Raw genomic sequence first — 20,114 nt, forward strand, 5'->3', positions numbered from 1 at the left:
TCGTGAATATCGCATGAATTTGAATAATTTTTTTTGGAAATAACTAACTTTAAAGCAGTCCTTTAATGATACAATTTTATTTCTTTTGTGACGTATATTTAGTGAAAGATTAATATTTTACTAATCTGCAATAAAGTGATTGACACAGTTTATGTATATATATATATATATATATATATATATATATATATATATATAGATATATAAATATATGTATATATAAATATATACATATAAATATATATATGAATATATATATAAATATATATATATATATATATAAATATATATATGTATATAAATATATATATATGTGTGTATATATATGACATACATTTTTTGGCAAATGTATACGTTCGAAATCCCAGCGACTATTGATCAGAATTTAACAAATGAAGACTTGTTGGAAAACTAATGACCTGACTTGTGTTGTGGGCTATATGACATTTGTCCTTTATGTCGCATACTTAGGGAGATCATCCATTATACTGAGGCTATTTTGGCATTTTTTTTACAGCCATAAAATTTTTCAATCATAGTCGTTTGCTTTCCTAGTTTTGCATATAAATTACAAAATATCTGATATTTCCACCAAATATCTGACGTTTATGAAGGGGAGACTAAAACTTGCTGCTATGGTTTCAAATGGCCTGAAATAACAGCAAGAGGAGACTTGATTCCAAAATCTTCTCATATGTTATATCTCTCCTCTTTGGTTTTCTACATAAAGTCAATTTCACAGAGTATAAGGATTATTTGGTACTAGAGATATTCATAATCGTACCCTATTTCTAAAAGAGGGGAGATATAACATATGAGAAATACTTGGAATCAATTCTCCCATTTCTGTTATTTCAGACCATTTCAAACCATAGCAGGAAGTTTGTTTCCCCTCCATCAATGCTAGGTGGTTTGGATATATATATATATATATATATATATATATATATATATATATATATATATATATGTGTGTGTGTGTGTGTGTGTGTGTGTGTTACTATTATATAATATATTGTGACTGATATGCTATAATATCTGAAAAGCGCAATACGAGAAAGTGCAAGTCACAATTTAGTTGAATTTCGACATATTAATATTCACAATTCGAAAGCGACTGAAAGGACATGATTCATTATACACAATAACTGTTTTACTTATTTCTTCAGTATAAATAATTTGAACTTTTGGGGCAGAACCTGTTAGTCTGATTAACAATATATAGTCCGTTAATCACAAACTTCATTAACCTTTTGAAACAACAAGTTAAAGCACACACGTGAAAAGTCACTAGATTCTTTCTGCGCCTTTGAAGTGTTTTGTGTGTGGCTGATAGTTTATAACGAAGCACGAGTTGCACAATCACCGACCACAATTCTCATGTAAAGGAGTATAAAAACTGATTTTACAACAATTTTTGCTTCTAAACTTACGCACATGCAATTCGGAAATGGTCACACTGATAACTGAAACATAGAATCTATTTTATATACAAAGTTTTCTATTGCGAAGAATTTAATCCGTAAATGTGGAATAAAACATTCGAAGAATGTTTTTACGCACAGACGCGCGTAAAAACATTCTTCGAATTTGAGCCTTCATTTTTAATTATTCCCGATATAGAAGCTGTTAGAGAACCGACCTTTCATTGTAAGCGCATTATGTTGTAACGAGTCATTTAAATTTAATAACAAGGAATCATCTTAACATACGCTCATTCACTCTACGCGTTTATCGATAGAAAAAATATGGAAATTTGTTAGAAACAAACAAAAAAACATATCCCAAACGTTATTTTTGTGCGGTCTGTTGTCGATCGGGGCGGGCGGCGTCGTAAGGAAAGAAAAGAAAATTGTTATTAACACTATCGTTGTGACGCTATTCTACAACTTTTCTTTCTTTTCCACTGAGCAACTAATTAAAATATTCGCCTTCTCAATAAAAAAAGCTGTTTGTTTTTAATATTTGTAAGACCGAGAAGTTTTTACTTAAGGAGTGCATGTGCGTTTATTGCTCATATAATTTTTTATTCTAACAAACTTGTTCTCATTTAAACAAGCCTGGCATTTGCACATGCATTGTATTTGTATTCAGTTTCATTGATTTCATCTGTTAATAATCCTTGAAACTCAATTGTGACCGGTCAACATAGCAACTAAAGGACATTTAACAAAATGCGAGTTAATATAAAAAATACTCAGAAATTTCTTTTGCTGTATTTATTTATTTTGTTACAGACATTATATAAATATGTAACCATTCACACGAAAGGCGTATTACTACACCGTTCGAAATTTTTTGACTTTAATAATAATAATAATAATAATAATAATAATAATGATTATAATAATAATAATGAAAATAATAATAATAATGATTATAATAATAATAATGAAAATAATAATAATAATAATGATAATAATAATGATGATAATTATTATAATGATGATAATAATAATAATATGATTACTTTTAAGTATTAACTATTATCAATATTAATAATTGTGTGAGGGGAAGGGTGAGTTTTTAGTGGAAAGAGTTAAAAAAAACTATATTGTTAATATTCTTGATAACGATATTTGAGCTAATCAAGTAATCATATGCCAGGACGACATTGCCTGTGTGACAAAATCGTCTTCGCAAATTGGCCGTGAGGAATTTGTATTGTGCTTCTACCTCATAGAACATTGCATAACAATTTCAGTACTCACCATAAACTACCATGTATGGCGATTTGAAGTTTAATTTGCATGAAGCTCGATGGGCAATAAATGCTGCATAATCGCCATTCGGACGTGGCCTTCGTAAAGTAAGGAAATCTGTGCGACTGAATATGACGACATACATGTCGCTACAAGTAAGACATTACGAAAAAGTCAGGCTATCGATAATAGATGATTAAAAAATTTTATTAAATTTTATTAAAAAATTATTTTATTAAATTATTTTATTAAATTATTTTATTATTTTATTTTATTAAATTTTATTTTATTAAATTTTATTAAAAAATATGGAAACACTTTAAAATTGAAATAAACCGAAAAAAACAATAAGGTCTGATTTATCCTTGGACTTAATACTGATTAAAAGAAAATAATTTAAAAACGAACGTTGTTTAATTGATTTTTAAAATAATTTTGCTTGTGAACGACCTAAAAAATAATTTTCTTTATAGAATATATTAAAATATAAACAAGTAAATATTAGCGAGTTTTTTTTAAATATACAATATCAACTGATTTGTTTTGTAAAAAATATTTCTTTGTTATGAACTATGTAATTACATATGTCACCAATTACTTGCCAATTTACGGTGGCAAAGTTATTAACGTGGGTGAAAATGCAGCTTCCAGAATGGAAGTGATTTGATTGGAACACAAATTAAAATTGACTCAACGTGGAAGGGTTTCTCCATCATTGATGGAAGTCAGAATAGATTATGTGTAGTATTAGAATAGATCTGATACTTTGAATTATGAAAAGTATAAATTCCCAATGCGAAAGAGGCTATAATTATAAATTTAAACAACAAGCTGTAATTAAAAAATAAGAAAAAACATGAGTAATGAAAGAAATGAAAACTATAAATAAATTATTCTGTAAGTGTTATAAAAAGAGACTCTACTCGCAAATAAACAAAGTTATATTATTCATTTCGATATATTTCTTATCCCAAACTAAAATTCCTTTTAAAGTGTTTAGAATATAACTTTAAGTTAATGTTTTCATAATTAATATTTTTTCTCGCACCAAACATATCCTACTGTTTTAGAATTTTATTACACACAGCTAACATTTTGCTACAAAAAAATAAACTTTGAACATTCATTTTACACACAAAAAAAACTGGTTTTAACGAAATTTCTAGTCGACAACATAACCAAATTTTCTAAACAAAGCAAATGTAGGCTCGACCGATGGACATAAACTCTCCATTGTATATACATTCAAAATGACATAATTGTATATACATTCAAAATGACATAATTGTATATACATTCAAAATGACATAATTGTATATACATTCAAAATTACATAATTGTATATACATTCAAAATTACATAATAGCATATACATTCAAAATGACATAATTGTATATACATTCAAAATTACATAATTGCATATACATTCAAAATTACATAATTGTATATACATTCAAAATTACATAATTGTATATACATTCAAAATGACATAATTGTATATGCATTCAAAATTACACAATTGTATATACATTCAAAATTACATAATTGTATATACATTCAAAATTACATAATTGTATATGCATTCAAAATTACATAATTGTATATACATACATTTATGGTATACAAACTTGTTACTGTGTAAACGCAATATATCAAACTTTAAGAAAAACGAGCAAGTATTTGGTTTTTATATAATATTTTCTTACCAACATAAATTTGTTATCCATCTTGAATTTTAGACTGAACGAGTTTTTGCATCTTCAACTCACTATCAGACTTCCCTCTTGAAAAATACATGAACAAAATCAGCATTCATAAATACCAAACAATTATTATATCAAAAATGAAATAATTTAATTGAGAAATTTCCACCGCCAAATGTCTATATGTAATGTGTAAGTGTTCTCTTTGAAGCGTCTTATTTATCTGCTTAGCACCAGCTATTGTGACATTAACAGAAAAACGAAATTCGATAGAATGGCTGTTTATGCGAACTACGACAGAGGACATATTTCCTAGTTGTTCCATTTCAATACATTGTTTCTCATCTCTAAATTCAATCGTATTTGCAAGTTAAGGAAACAAAACATATTAATGCATTTAAATGCAGCTTTACTTTTGCTTCTTGTATTCTCTTGTTAAGCCGCCTTATACTACGACTTTTTTGTTCAGCATAAATGAAGACACAGCGGGATTCGATAGACATATTAAATAAAAAAAAAGAACTATTCATATAAGTAAAAAAAACAAAAAAAAAACATGATAGTTTAATTCCGATGTCATTATTAATAACATTTTAAAGTTTTTTGAATAAGTATTTTAATAATGATAATTCAGCGATTTAAATTATTTTACGAACATATTTATGATCGAATTATTAAGTATTTTATTAAACTATACACGCTGTGGGCGAATATTTCGCATATAAAATAAAATAAGATGACTGAACGTTTTGGATAGAAGTGAAGTGTTTTTCTGACTGCAGCTTTTTTGTCTTTTCAATATTGAGGCAATTATTATTTTTATCTCAATTTAGTGAGACCCTTTTTGGATGTAGCTGTATTTTTCCCACATTAGAAATTAAAAGTGTGTCTGTTTCGCAAAGTAAATAAGGACTGAAAAAGAAAATTAAACTTGTACGTGTACTTGAGCAGAAAACATTGGCGTTCGTGCTTGTGTGTGAGAGACAAAGAGGAGAGAGATAGATAGAGAGAGGATAATAGTAGTTAAGTGGTTGTGAGCGTGGGAAGGGTTCAATGTATTAATTTTTCTATTTTGAAGTTTTTGGGGGTGGGGGGCAAGCACTTAACGTCTCAATCGGAATTTTTGTGATTTTGTTTTCTCCGCAATTATATCGTCACTTCGTTTGTTTGCTTGCTTGTTTCAATGTAAATTCATCGTCATTAAAAACGCGATATTTGCACACTTTATTTTTTTAAATCTTGTTTTGCACTCTTTTTCTTCACCGCCCCTTTCTTGTTTTGGTTTAGTCAAGTATCATCGTCATGTTTGTAATCTTATTCTATAACAATATTCTATTAGAAGCACCCTTTTAGATTCAAGGGACATTGTGTAAGTCATTGTGTAAGTCATGCGTATTTTACAGTGAGTCGAAAATAAGTTCATGAATGTGCACCTTCCGTACTTCTTATGGGTAGGCATTCAATCCATGGTAACTAAAAACCATATAAGTAAATCTTGGTTTGCTTCAAACTTTTTTCTCCTTGACTAGTTGCACAACGAACTCCTCAGAGACCAGTCTACCATTATAAGTAACATGTATAGCTCGACTTATATCTTTTCTAAGAGTATTACTGAAAACGCTGCATTAGCCAATACATATTCGACTCTGCAGGTTGAAATCGTTTACATACACTACATTGCGCCACTTCAATATATGATTCCACTCTTAAATATTGAAGCGAGTTATTCTTTATACATTATTACATATTAAAAAAAACATCGTTTTTGTTTGTCTTGTACTATTTTTCTTTCTATTTTTATATTCATATATTTATATTTCTTTCATAGGAGAAAGTCATTCTGTTGTATTTTGTGGTTCTTTCTTCTCTTTAATCTTCTCTATTATTCATTTATAATATTCCTTATAAACATACCTCCCACATTTTATTCAGCAACATAGGTCTTTGTTTTCATTACTTTATTTTCCTTCTTAAATTTTTCGTTCTCTTCTTTATTGCATTCCCTCTTTTTTCTTCCTTTTATTTCCTTTAATTTCTTTCATTCTTTCGTGTTTTTTTTTATTTTCCTTCATTTCTTTTCTTTGTTTTTGCCTAATGTACGTTAATTTCTTCGTTTTTATAAATTTCTTTGATTTTATTTACATTTTGTAGATTTTTCTTTCTCGCTTACATCTTTTTCCATTTATTTAATTAATTTATCACTCTCATTTGTTATTTTTACATTTATTTCTTTCGGATTTTATACTAATTTTCTGTCTTTCTTTTTCATATATGTCTAACTCCTGCCTTTTTTTATTCATATCTGTCTGAATCAACATTAATTCGCTTTATTTTTATATCATCTCAGTTATACATTGTTTTCATATTTTTTCATTCATTTCTTTAAAAATAAAACATATTTAACCTCTGCTTTTTTCCGTTATTTATGTCTTCCATTTTGTATTTCACTTTGTCATTCAGGTATAGTTTCTTACAATAAATTTTCATTCTGTTCCTTTCATTAATTTAATAAATTTTTTATTATTATTATTTTTCCAATATTTCATCTTTTTTTCTTTTTTTAATTTGTTAATAAGTATTTTTTTAAAATTTATATTTTCGTTTTTTTTATAAGATATCAAGCTTAACTTTAATAATTGATCATCACTACGAGAACCATTCCCTAGCACCCCTTAAAATTAAGTGAGGGAAGGGACTCAAACTAAAAGAGTAAAAAGGAGTATCTAAATACGAAAAGCGCAAAAAAAAAAATCAATGGAAGTATGTGAAGATAAGAGGTAGCACGCTCGTTAATGACTTGTTTATGGTAGCAAATGTCGACATGTACGCGAGCAAGATGGCGTACGGGAAAGGGCGCGACTGACATTACGGAGAAGCAAGATAGTAGATAAAAATAAAGCAAAATGTCATTAAAAACCTCCACAATATTTCCGTACATCTGTACGCTATGCATTTCTGTGAAGCGTCTTTTTTGTTTTTAATTATTTAAAATAAACTATTATCTTTTTGTTTTTCTTACTTGTTTTCGTGTCCCCCTCTCCGACTGTTTACTTCTTAGGTCTTTTAAAGAGGTTCCCTGCTATTTTTGGTTCCTGGCGTAAATGAGTGTCATTATCTCAGTTTCTTTCACTTCTTAAATATGCTACACTGAAACATTTATTGTTTTCTCTTCTCTCTAAAGTGGCTATTCATGGGCGTTTTATATTGTTTTCCTATACTAATTAATCTATTTATTAAAGTTTTCATCCAAACACACACGCGTATTTATGCAGTGTTTCGTGTCAGCGTAGTATTGCAAACATGCTGTATTTATTCACTTTTTACATAATGTTTTCAAGTTTTAGCATAGCTCTTCTGGTTGTTGCTTTAGTTGGCATTGATTTGCCTGTTTATTGGCATATCGACCCTTTTCATATTAATCAATACCGAACAATTATTCAATATAAACGCTTCATTGTATACAAGTATTTTAACACCAATTTTGATTGTTACCCTCGTTAAGTGTTCAACTTTTACCAACGGTATTAAAACGCCAATAAAGTGTATTATACCGCCCTATATTTGATACCCACTTAATAATGTTATGTGTTTAACAATGGCGGCAATAGATACCGTTATTTAAGTATTTTGTATATACACCGACAGAAAATTGAACATATTAATCCTCATGTCAAATGTGTAGAATTGAACACAATAGCAAAATCCATAGTAACTGATGATATAAATTATGAAAATACAAAAATATTTAAATCTGAAATATTTACGTGAACCGAACCAATCAGAAAACCTTAAAGAAACCAGTAAGAAACCCAACTTGCCAATGTCAGTTACTACACCATTACAAGGACTATTTTCAGGTACACTGATTCTAGCTTAGCCACTAAGTCACATAATTATCGACAAACTTCGCATAATATATAGCGATAGATTTTACACACTGTCTCACGAACACAAACACACGCACATACGATATTTGGTTGCTCTATCAAGTTGCAGATAAAATCAGTATATTTATATATGGATTATATAAATCAATATATTTATATATGGATTCTTTGGATAATGTTTTATGCAGTGTTTGTTGCGATGAAAAAACTTTTATTTCTTTTGTTACTTGAAGTATAAGAATTCCAGATATCTAGTCTGATAGTCTTACCGATCTCGTGTGTGCATATATATATATATATATATATATATATATATATATATATATATATATATATATATATATAAATATATATATATATATATATAAAATTATTTACTCTAATAATTATTAAATACCTACAGGCATTAGTGTTTCATCCTTCCGGGAATCATCAGTGCATAGTGTCATGATGAACACCAGTCGATAGATTCGAACCCGGCAACAGAAGCCATCTCTAACTCCATTAGCAAGGCCCCAATCAATTCGGCCACTCTTAACCGCGAGATATACCGTTGAAATTTAAACATTTAAAAAAAAATGTTTTTCACGCCTGTCAGAGTGATCTAATCATTATATGATGATCTTCCAATACGAACTACATTGACCAACTTTATTTAAATTGAAATTGCTCAGTAAGAAGAAACGAGTTTCTTAAAGGGGCTTACATAATTATTTACGATAATGATAATTAAATACCTACAGACACTCGTGTTTCATTATTTCTGGGAATCATCAGTGCAGGGTGTCACGATTAACACCGGGTCGAAAGACTCGAATCTGCCAACAGAAGCCAACTCATATATATATATATATATATATATATATATATATATATATATATATATATATATTAGTAGAATTCTTTATTTTATCTTATAGAGAAATTAAAAATTAAAATACTTATTATTTGTCATCTAAAGGTAAAGGTGACAGGTTCACTTAATTATAAATTACGGTTTATTATATCAAATAAAATAGACTGAAACACAACTATCTTATTTGGATAAAACTTTTTTTACTTTGTGGTTTCATTTCATTGTTTGGTATATACATCTGAGATGAAAAAAACTTCGAAAGTATATTGTTCTCATTGCTATTTTCATGTACTTGTTATTTCCAAAGCGTTTCAGCTGATGTCACCACCGAAAGCGCCTTTTCGGACTTGGGATTCTTTATGCAGAATCCTGAAACTTACAGAAAATTTTGAACTGAACATTGTTAAGTATAAATATTTTATCCGACTTATCGAGGACAATCTACCCTTGTGGATTAAATAAGAAGTTCAGTTCAAATCCTCATATAGGTTCTCGAATTTGACGTAAACATTCGCAAGTTCGAAAGGTGCATTCGAAAAAGACCAGTTACATAAGGTGAAACCGTGTAAAAATAACAATCAATATGAGAATGGTAGTCCAAATAACTCAAATTATCAATCCCTTTCTAAAAGGTTTTGTCGTGATATCTTTTAAACTTGAATTTAGAAAATTACATTAGTAAGAGATTCAAAGAGTGAAAGTATCATATATAATTTATTAAAACGAACAATCATCTACCAAACCAAACAAGGCCGATAGCCATTAGTCGCGTGCTCTCGTGTAAGGAATGAATGCGTGAATGTAGGATTGATATGAAATTCTTAAAGATAAACAAAAATGACCGAAAAATGGGCTGAAATGACTTAAATAAATAAAAAGTAAATGACTTAGAATGACTTTAATGAACTTAAGGATGAATTGAATGACCTTAAGAATGACTTGAATGCTTAAAAAATAACTGGAATCCTTCAAAAACAACTTGAATGATCTGGAGAATGACTTGAATGGCTTTGAGACTGAATGGTTGTAAAGTGGGTGATCGTTTTACATTAAATTAATAGAGAAAAGTGATCCCCCACTTTTTATCACAAAGTTACAAACATAAGTACAGTATGTAGTAAGAACAGATACTACACTTTGATCTTGGCTAAAAGGCCAAGAAAAGGGTATTTATTTGCTCCCCCACCGAGCAAATTAGGCACAAGGCTGATTTTTAATGTGAGGAGTGAAGGGGAAATGGGGACCAACTCCCCGGGGAGTAGGGGAGCTGGATAGTGACAATTGGTATGAAGGGTTGCCTCTACATTGACCAAGGTCTTATATGTGTGGTTGCCCCCACATATGGTCTTTGCTTGTTTTGCCAGAAGGCCAAGAAAAATGTAAAAAGCTAAGAACAGCATCTATTAACAACAGACCTTTGATATTAACAAAAAAGGCCAAGCACAAAAGTGTTACCACCGACCGACCGACGGAGTGACTTATAGAGTCGCTTGCACGCGACTAAGAATACTGAAGCATTCAGAGCTGAACATTTAGAAGTCAAACTAGTATTTATACAATTTTTCTTTTTTTATTCCTCGTATAATCATTAGAGTCTTATTACTAGATTAGTACAGGCTTGTCATGTTAATGCTTATCATTTACATATTTTGTTATTACTTGGCCAGCAGAAAAAATAGAATAATATATCCAATGACTCACTAACGGTGTAGGCGTCATTTTGATCCTGTTAATCTATTGAGCCGCGCCAAAAAATAAAATAAAACAATAGAAGACTATTTCACCTCATTTCTGTGAATGAAAAGCGTGCTATCGTGCAATGTGATTAGTCAACACAAATATTGGAATTGTTTATGGATGCATAATCGTTTCAGTTGCCATTTTGTTTTTTATCGCATTGTCATAACTTTACAAGTGCGTGGGGATCTGATATCGAGTGTTGACCCTTCGCTTTATCTTTTAGATAACTTCTTCGAACTATATAATATACTAGCTAAACCTGTGTTAATTACACAATATTTACAATTAAACCACTGTGCCACTCAAATTACAGAGAAATACAGCGATCGTGGTAAATGGCTGTTGCAATAATGTAAGGTGATTTGAAATATTATCACGAGAGACGGGGTTGGTTAAAAATCTAGGAAGACTTTCTCTCACTCAGGTTTTTTTTAAAATTCACAAAGCAAAATTATTTTCTCTCACTTAGAATTTTGTTAATTTATCAAAGCGAAATCATTGATTACGGCGGATGTGTGAAGTTAAAATGAGCACCCAAAAATTCTCATAATGATGTGCGCTTTATTTTAATATATTAAGAGTATAAAAAGTCAATAAGATCGAATAGATATTTGTTTAATTGAACTATTTTTTTCTATGAGTAGCAAACAGGAATAACATATCATCCGATGTGATGTGTCCGGAATGATTACATGGAAATAAATAGAATAGTAATTGAACCATAACATCTGGTGGTTTCTCTTAGAGGCATGGAAGCCTGCATAATTTTCTTAAATGTAAGTTATAACTTTATTAAAGATATACATACTGAGTTGTTATTTTTCTAATGTGCATTAATATGTCTGTAAGCATAAAGCATGCCTTTCGTAACGTAAAATACTGCATAAGAAAGTCTGAGCAATAAATAAGTACCCCATCTTAAAAATAAGCGCCAAAACAAGATATGAACGCTGAACACTTTGATGAAAGGCAGATAACAAAATAACGAGATGTTTTTTTTATAAACACAGACTAATCTATTTGCTTAGTGATTACAACCGCACAAACGTTCATGTAAAAATATTCTTTAGTTTTGAGGTTGAGTTACGCTTGAAAAATAATCAAATTCTTCTTATAATTATTAATTTCCATTTAACTCACAAAATGAGCCATTTCTTTTTACATCTCTGTTTACTGTATGTTGCTTAACTTTTTCTGTTTTCATGTTATGCAAGTTTTATCAGATTCGCTTTTTTCACTATTACTCTCAGTTCATTAACAAGCACGAATAATTAAATTAAATATAAACTCAAGATTAGAATGGCTCATTATAAACAAAAGTAAATATCACGGAATTAGTAAATACAATTTAACCTGAACCTGAAAAAAAAGAGGAAGCAAAATATAGCGAGCAAAATTTGTATTTAATCTTTTTGTTGAAAAAATAAGTGATTTGCAAACTCATTTCTGTTAATACAAACAATTTAATTTCGGATCAATCAGTCAGAGTTTTCTAGTAAATAAAAATCAGCGTTTGTTTTTTTTTAAACTAGGAGCAAAGTGTTGTATCTGTACTGATAATACACTTCATCTGTTCTGTCTCCATTCACTGAAGGAGAAATATTTCTAGACTGAGGTATTTTAAATTTTTATCCTAATCTAGAGTGACCCTTTTTTCGCAGTTGGATTTTATCTACATTCAAAACCGAGACAAATAAGCGGGACAAATTAGCAATATAGTAGTAGTACAAGTAATAATAATAATAATAATAATAATAATAATAATAATAATGCTGATGATAATAATAAGAACAATATCTATATTATCATTAACAATTCTTTGTTGTTCTTTTATAGAAGTAAGGGGATTTATTATTTTGCCATATAATTTACATGCGTATTTGTGGCATGTACACACACACACAAACACACACACACCATGTAAATTCGATGTCAACGCTGAAATAAAAAAAAGTTATGCCTTTTCTAATTTCTAACCGAGATATTAAGAAATATAAGAAAGTAGCTGACTTAACATACAGTGAAAGGGTAAGAGAAATAAATGGATATGTAAAAAATAGATTGGTTTTCAATTTCAGTGATTGTTTTATTGCAAGGTAGTCACCACTTATCAAGGCTCAGAAGCCACTCGGGGACAAGGGTTATTGCGTGTACAGTAATCCTTAGTATTGGAGATTTGATAAAGTATCTTACTTAAGGGGGCGGTTCATCAGGATTTGAGAATGTTTTTTTTCGCATTTACAGTATAGCCCACATAAATATTATTCAGTAGTTGAAATACTCGTTACCTAAATAGGAAAGTGTAAAATAATGCAAAGGATACACTGGATAAGATTATCCTCTGTCACAGTGGATGGCGAGTCTTATTTTATGCATTGAGAACACTTTATGACATATCCTTGTGTCAAATTTATGCCGGATTTACAGATACCAAGCTGTGTATAATGTATGGAGGAAAACCAGTGATATTTCTCATGGTCACAAATGCACGTACAACCGGATGTCAGTTAGTGGGAAATTTATAATCTTTAAAAGTTTCCCGTCGATCAGGTACCGATTAGTCTATATTTATAGACAAAAAAAAAACTATATGTTCAATATCTTGTGATGTTTATATTTGAAACAAAAGTGCAAAACACACAGAAGAAAATGAATTATAAAGCAAGATGAAATACGTTGTGTTGCCAGAGAAACACCTGAAGCTACCTCGCCAACAGGAAATGAAAAGTTACACGTTTTATTTATCCAGCTGCAATAAAGAAGTTTCGGAGTTTATTTATTTGCTTTGATGCTGTAAAACGGAGGTCAATGTCTTTATCTTATCTCTTTCATTTTCTCTCTGTTCCTCTGTTTCTCTCTCTCTCTCTCATATATATATATATATATATATATATATATATATATATATATATATATATATATATTGTTTTTGGCGTTTGCATATCTAAATGCTATTCAATTATACTGAAACGTAATATACAACGCATAAAGTCTGTAAAAATAGTTTTCTCACTTTATACTATCTTATACATATATATATATATATATATATATATATATGAATAAAAATAAAATAAAAATACCAGAAATGGTAATGAAATTTCAAAACAGTATATATATATATATATATATATGTGTGTGTCTGTGTGTGTGTGTGTGTGTGTGTGTGTGTGTGTGTGTGTGTGTGTGTGTGGTATCTGTGTGCTATAAAGTGTATTCGCTATAAAACTATTATAAGCTTTTAAATACGAAACTACCGTGTGCTTTTAATATTCAGAACTTGTAAACCTTTTATCATTTCGTTCTTAATGCTATATGGCAAGTCATACTTTCTTAAACTTCCTCACTCTGAAACCCGGATACGCATCCACGACAGTTCTGTTCTACTTTCTCTCTCTTTCTCTCTCTCTCTCTTTCTCTCTCTCTCCCTCTCTCTCTCTCTCTCTCTCTCTCTCTCTATATATATATATATATATATATATGTATATACTAGACTACCTGTAACCCGTTGGGTCAGTATATATGGAATAGCGCGCCAAAAACATGCGATATATTTATACTTTCCATGATCGGAGTGGTTCAGATCCATCCGATAAAATTCGTGTCTCTAATAGGATCCACAAATCTGGACCGACGAACGTGGCTCGAACCTTTTACCGGAGTTGACAGCAGGGATCGGGACACTTTATTCCCGATAATAAATTCGTGGAATACAGATTTTTATCAGATAGATGGGCAGCCTATAAAGCTCTGAATTACTTCAATCATGGAAAGTATCAAAATTATTCATGAAGAAAACTTCGATCCTTCGATACACACGCAAACCATTGAAGGTTTATGGTCCCATTGTAAAAAAAAAACAAAAAAAAACGAGAAAAGTTGGAAACAGAAACTGTTGGAAAGCATATAATGAAATTCACGAGGGACGGGAAAAGGGGGAAATCTTTCCTCATATAATCAAAAGCATTTTTGCATCAACAGACACGAGACTTGGGAAATAGGTAGAAAGTTAAGATTTTGTCTTGCTCTGATATTAATATTAAAAGCGTTCCTTTTTCTATTTAGAATTTAGTAAAACGAACTTTTTTATTATACTTAGTCATGCATATGCGATCGACTACACGAAGGATATCTACTTAGTATTATCAGTTGAAAAACGAGCATTAATTTACTGTGCGAAAAGCCTCTACCAGTTCTGAATGTTTGGTTCAGAGTTGAAATTTGACATATAGGGTAGTTGCACACGTGGCACCTTTTCGATTTGATTTTTAGTTCGCAAAAATTGCTGCTAAAGGGTCAAAACTGAAAACGAAACAGTTTACTTTGCCAGAGTAAATCGAATAAAACATTACACCTTCTATTTCTTTTGCACTTGCTCAAAATAAAACATTCATAGCTCGAAGTTGCATAATTTTTAACCTTACGTATCCATCTGTTTGTAGGTTAGACAAGAAGGACGCTGGAGAGATAAATAACAACTAGGGCGTTAATAGTCTGGTTTTGATGCTAGCGTATAGTACGCAAGTCATATTTTTTAAACAACTTTTTAAATCATCTAATATATATTGGTTAATAATCATTAGAAAATTGGCTCTATAATAATAAAGAAGAAATCCATTTGAAGTGAAATATTTATTTATGCGTGCATTACGACTGCTAGTATTAGAATAAACATTAAATGTTACAAAACTCATTAGAGTAATGAAATACTAAAAATAGCTTGAACTATTTTACTTGAGATAAAAATGAGCAATGATACAACTTCTAAAATAATGTGATTTTAAAATTAACAATTTTGAATTCTCCTCTCGTATATGGCATTTAATGACAGAAATGATTTCACAAACAAAAAACAGTATTCAATCGTTTCCTAATACATCATACTTGCACTGTTGAGGATTTGATGAGCAATAATAATGATTAACTTAAAGTGACTTTATAAGGACATTTTTGATGAAATATTTAAGAGAATTTATATTAATAGTAGATATTTTGTTAGACGTTTGGTAATTATATAGACTAACAAAAAATTACTCCTCGACCACTTACATTTGCTAGGTGGGTTAAACAACATACTAGATATATTTTAAACCGAATGTTTAACTATTTGCTCTCTTCAGAAAACGTTTATCATCTTAACTGTAAAAAGCAAAACATTGGACTTGTCTTTGATATAAAAATTCAATGTTTTCTTTTGGTTGAATAAATTCATTAAATTAAATAAATGATTTATGATATTTTTACAGAAAAGTGTACTTTCCCTATCTTTGTTGTAATTATAACTTCATGAACAAAAGCTGCATATGCAAATCACATTCGGCAACCATGTTTTCGGGAAATATGCGTTCATTTCATTAGTTTTCAATAATTGTTACATTTGACCAGCTTGACAAATTCCAACATGATTATTCATACAAGAAATCTCACACTGAGACCTAATGCCACTGACACAGACTTATAACGGGGATCACTTTTTTGTTATTGCACAGTTGCTATTTCGTTAACGCTCTTGCTCGTATTTATTAGTTTATCAGAACTGTGTCGGAAAGCTTCTTTTATCTATACATTTTTCATTTGGGCGTTTTCATTGGGTAGTAGAACGACTTTCGTTTACATGTAAGACGTCTCTCTCGCTACACATGCTATCAACCAATTTTCAGAAAATATAGTTGCTAGGTTTTATAGTTCAGTTATCAGCAGAGAACTCTGTTAACTAACAGGTCGTTATTTTGATTTTACTTGGACTTGGTTGCAAAGTAAATATGTTTTATTTGTTTTTTACATTAATGCACACGCTTTGATTAGGTGATTTGTTTATTATAACATTTCTAGCGAAAGAAGAAATATTTTAGTGATTATCCGGTGTGATTGAACTCTATGAACCGAAAATAAGGGATGATTTGTTCATATTTAATATAAGATTTACAAATAGTGGTTTTATATTTATATTGGAATTTCGTTTTCCATTACATAACATTAAATCAATTATTCTTAATTTTTTACTTTACAAGTAAAGATTTAGTAAACCGCAGAGAAATACGACCCGATTTGCAAATGTTTTACTTAAAGTTTATTTTTACATTTCCGATTGCTCGTTTACATTAATATCGTGGGGTCTGAGTTCGCGCCAACTAAACATAGGCAGCAAACAATACGGTAGTTCAAGATTCACGAGTATACTATAAAATTACAATTTTCGGAACTTTTTGCTTGGTTAATTAAATGATTACCATCTTAGTCTTTGTATCACCCATATTTTGACGGATAGATGCTCCGACCTTCTTCAGGTACATCTTTTCGAACTTTGCAACAAAATAGTAGAACTTTGGAATTTTTATTTGGGTTCTGAAAGTTATAGAGAATTTCGAACTAAGGTTTTTATTTAATTCCTGGGATTAATGATATTTATACTCAGTCAGCAATAACAAGACAAATTTTATTGTTATTATTATCACTTGTAGTAGGAATTGAGCCCACAACATCTAGAAGTCTATCATTTGGAATTGACTGTTAACCAAAGACATATCTGTTACGCCATATATCCATGTTAAGCGGTAAGAGATTGCGTAACAGTTTATTCACTATTAACTTCCCACGTAAAAGCATTAGCAGAGAGATGTTGTCTCACGAGACTAAAATATCTGTTTATATAATTATAAGCAAATAATAAATTAGAGACTATCATCACACTATTTATAATTTTTAATTACATAGTTATCAACGTTTTGCATCTTCGTAAATTTGATGAGCATCGAGGCTTATCGTACTTTTGAAACTAGAGACAGGCAGAATGTTTCTCCAAGTAGAAACAAATATATACATGAGCATATATATATATATATATATATATATATATATATATATATATATATATATATATATATAAGTAAATGTTAGATATACACATATATATGATTATATATATTATGTATGTATGCTTTTATTTTAAATATATATATACGGATTTATTATATATATGTATATATACACACACAAACACACACACATACACACACACAAACACACACACACACACACACATATATATATATATATATATATATATGTGTGTGTGTGTGTGTGTGTGTGTATATATACAGGATGACACAAAAAATTAGGCCCCAAATCTAATTAGGCCCCGTTTCTTACCGTTTTGTCCGAATGAAATGAAACTTTGGTCATAACTAGTTTATTATATTCAAAACATCACATCAAAACATAAGGGTCTTTGGCCTTTTTTTCTCCGTTCTACAGCATATGTTCTAGATGGCCTCCATTTAGCTTTTTTTTTGGGGGGGGGGGGTCACCCTGTATATACATTTATTTTATATGTATAATCATGTACATATTTGTTTCTACTTGGTGAAAAATTCTTCCAGTCTCTAGTTTCCAAAGTACGATAAGCTTTGATGCTCTTAAAATTAACGAAGATTCCAAATGGACGAGGACTATGTATTTAAAAATTATAGTTTAATCATGGTGGTATATATATATATATATATATATATATATATATATATATATATATATATATATATATATATATATATACACTTGTGCCCGATATTATTCATACCCCTCGTATCTTTGAGATTTCTATAAGAATATTGCTCAAACCAGAAGGTAGACAATATTAAAAGGGATTTCAGACAATAAATCAAGCATAGGCATTTAATTTAAACTCAACAAATAAATAAATTATGCAAGTTTGAAACATTATACAAAGAAAAACAATAATGGCACTAGTTCAAAATTATTCATACCTCTCTTACTAATAGTCAATAGCATGCCCTTTATTCTTAATAACTGCCTGTAACCGTTTTGGATATTTATCAACAAGGTTTTTACAAGCATCAACACTGATTTTTGACCATTCTTCAATGCAGTAGTTCTCCAAATCCCTCAAATTTCTAGGTTTCCGCTTTTTAACCTCAGTTTTCAATATGTGCCAGAGGTTTCCGATAGGGTTCAGGTCGGGACTCTGGCAAGGCTATTCCAAAACATTAATTTGATTATCCTCAAACCATTTCTTGACTATTTTGGCAGTATGTTTTGGATCATTATCCTGTTGAAGGACCCAATTTGGTCCTAAATTGAGATTCTCCGCATCCTGTCTAATGTTTTCTGGAGTATCTCCAAATATTGCTCCTTCTTCATGGTTCCATCTATCTTGACCAAACTACCTGGACCACTAGCCGAAAAGGAGCCCCAAAACATTAGGCTACCACCACCATGTTTCATCGTGGGTATGGTGTTCTTTGGGTTGTAAGCTTCTCCTTTCTTCCTCCAAACGTAAGAAGCATCCATATGGCCAAACAATTCAATTTTTGTTTCGTCAGTCCACAAAATACTTGAGAAAACGGACTCTGGAGAATTCACATGGGTCCTAGCAAACTTTAGACGTGCTGCAAGGTGTTTTCCGGTGTGCAATGGAGTCCTTCTTGGTCTTCTTCCTTTCAGACCATTTTCATGCAGAGTCCTTTGCAATGTTTGCCTTGATATTTTTATGCCAGAAGACTCCAGATTTTCTAAAATGTCCTTAGTAGTGGTGGTTGGATTTGCATTAACACTTCTTACAATATTCCTGGTGGCTCTAGCAGACAGTTTCCTTTTCCTTCCTCTACCAATCAAGTTGTTTGTTGTGTGGTGGCTCTGGAATTTTTTGATGATGCTCTGTACTGTTGCTGTAGGGACCTCAAATTTCTTGGAAATTGACTTGTAACCTAAACCATCCTTATGTGAATTCGCAATTTTAGTCCTAAGATCATTACTAAGCTCTTTTTTCTTCCCCATTCTAATAATTTTTATTCTTTTATTGGTTTTCAGTTGATATCATTTTAATTTCTGAAAAATGCAAAAAACGAAATGAAATTAATCAAAGGTTGTATAAAAGCATTCAAAATAAGAATCAAACAGGAAACAAACAGTCAGAAATTCGATTAATACTGAAAAAATAAGGGGGTATGATTATTTTTGAACATTGCAGATTTTATAAATAGCTGTATATTTCTTTTATTACGAGTATCCCGAGATTTTAAAATGACGAAAATGATCAGAAGAGGTTTATTAAGAATATGTATCAATATGGACGTAAACAATAAATTCTTACAAAGTTACACATAATAAACTCAATTTTCAAGGTGGGGTATGAATAATATCGGGCACAAGTGTATATATATATATATATATATATATATATATATATATATATATGGTGGTATATATA

The 20,114-nt window shown here is 30.1% G+C and overlaps 1 protein-coding gene and 1 pseudogene across 1 annotated transcript in view; one reads left to right on the forward strand and one right to left on the reverse strand.

Annotated features, from left to right (window-relative positions):
* Nucleotides 1–20,114, forward strand: part of LOC145239853 (con-Ins Im2-like) — a 219,687-nt gene that overhangs the window by 42,104 nt on the left and 157,469 nt on the right. The window lies entirely within an intron of this gene.
* On the reverse strand, nt 10,168–10,316 carry LOC145240521 (U2 spliceosomal RNA; annotated as a pseudogene).

Source organism: Euprymna scolopes, chromosome 19 (genome assembly GCF_053919585.1).
Source record: "Euprymna scolopes isolate OS-2025 chromosome 19, ASM5391958v1, whole genome shotgun sequence".
Lineage (NCBI taxonomy): Eukaryota > Metazoa > Mollusca > Cephalopoda > Sepiida > Sepiolidae > Euprymna > Euprymna scolopes.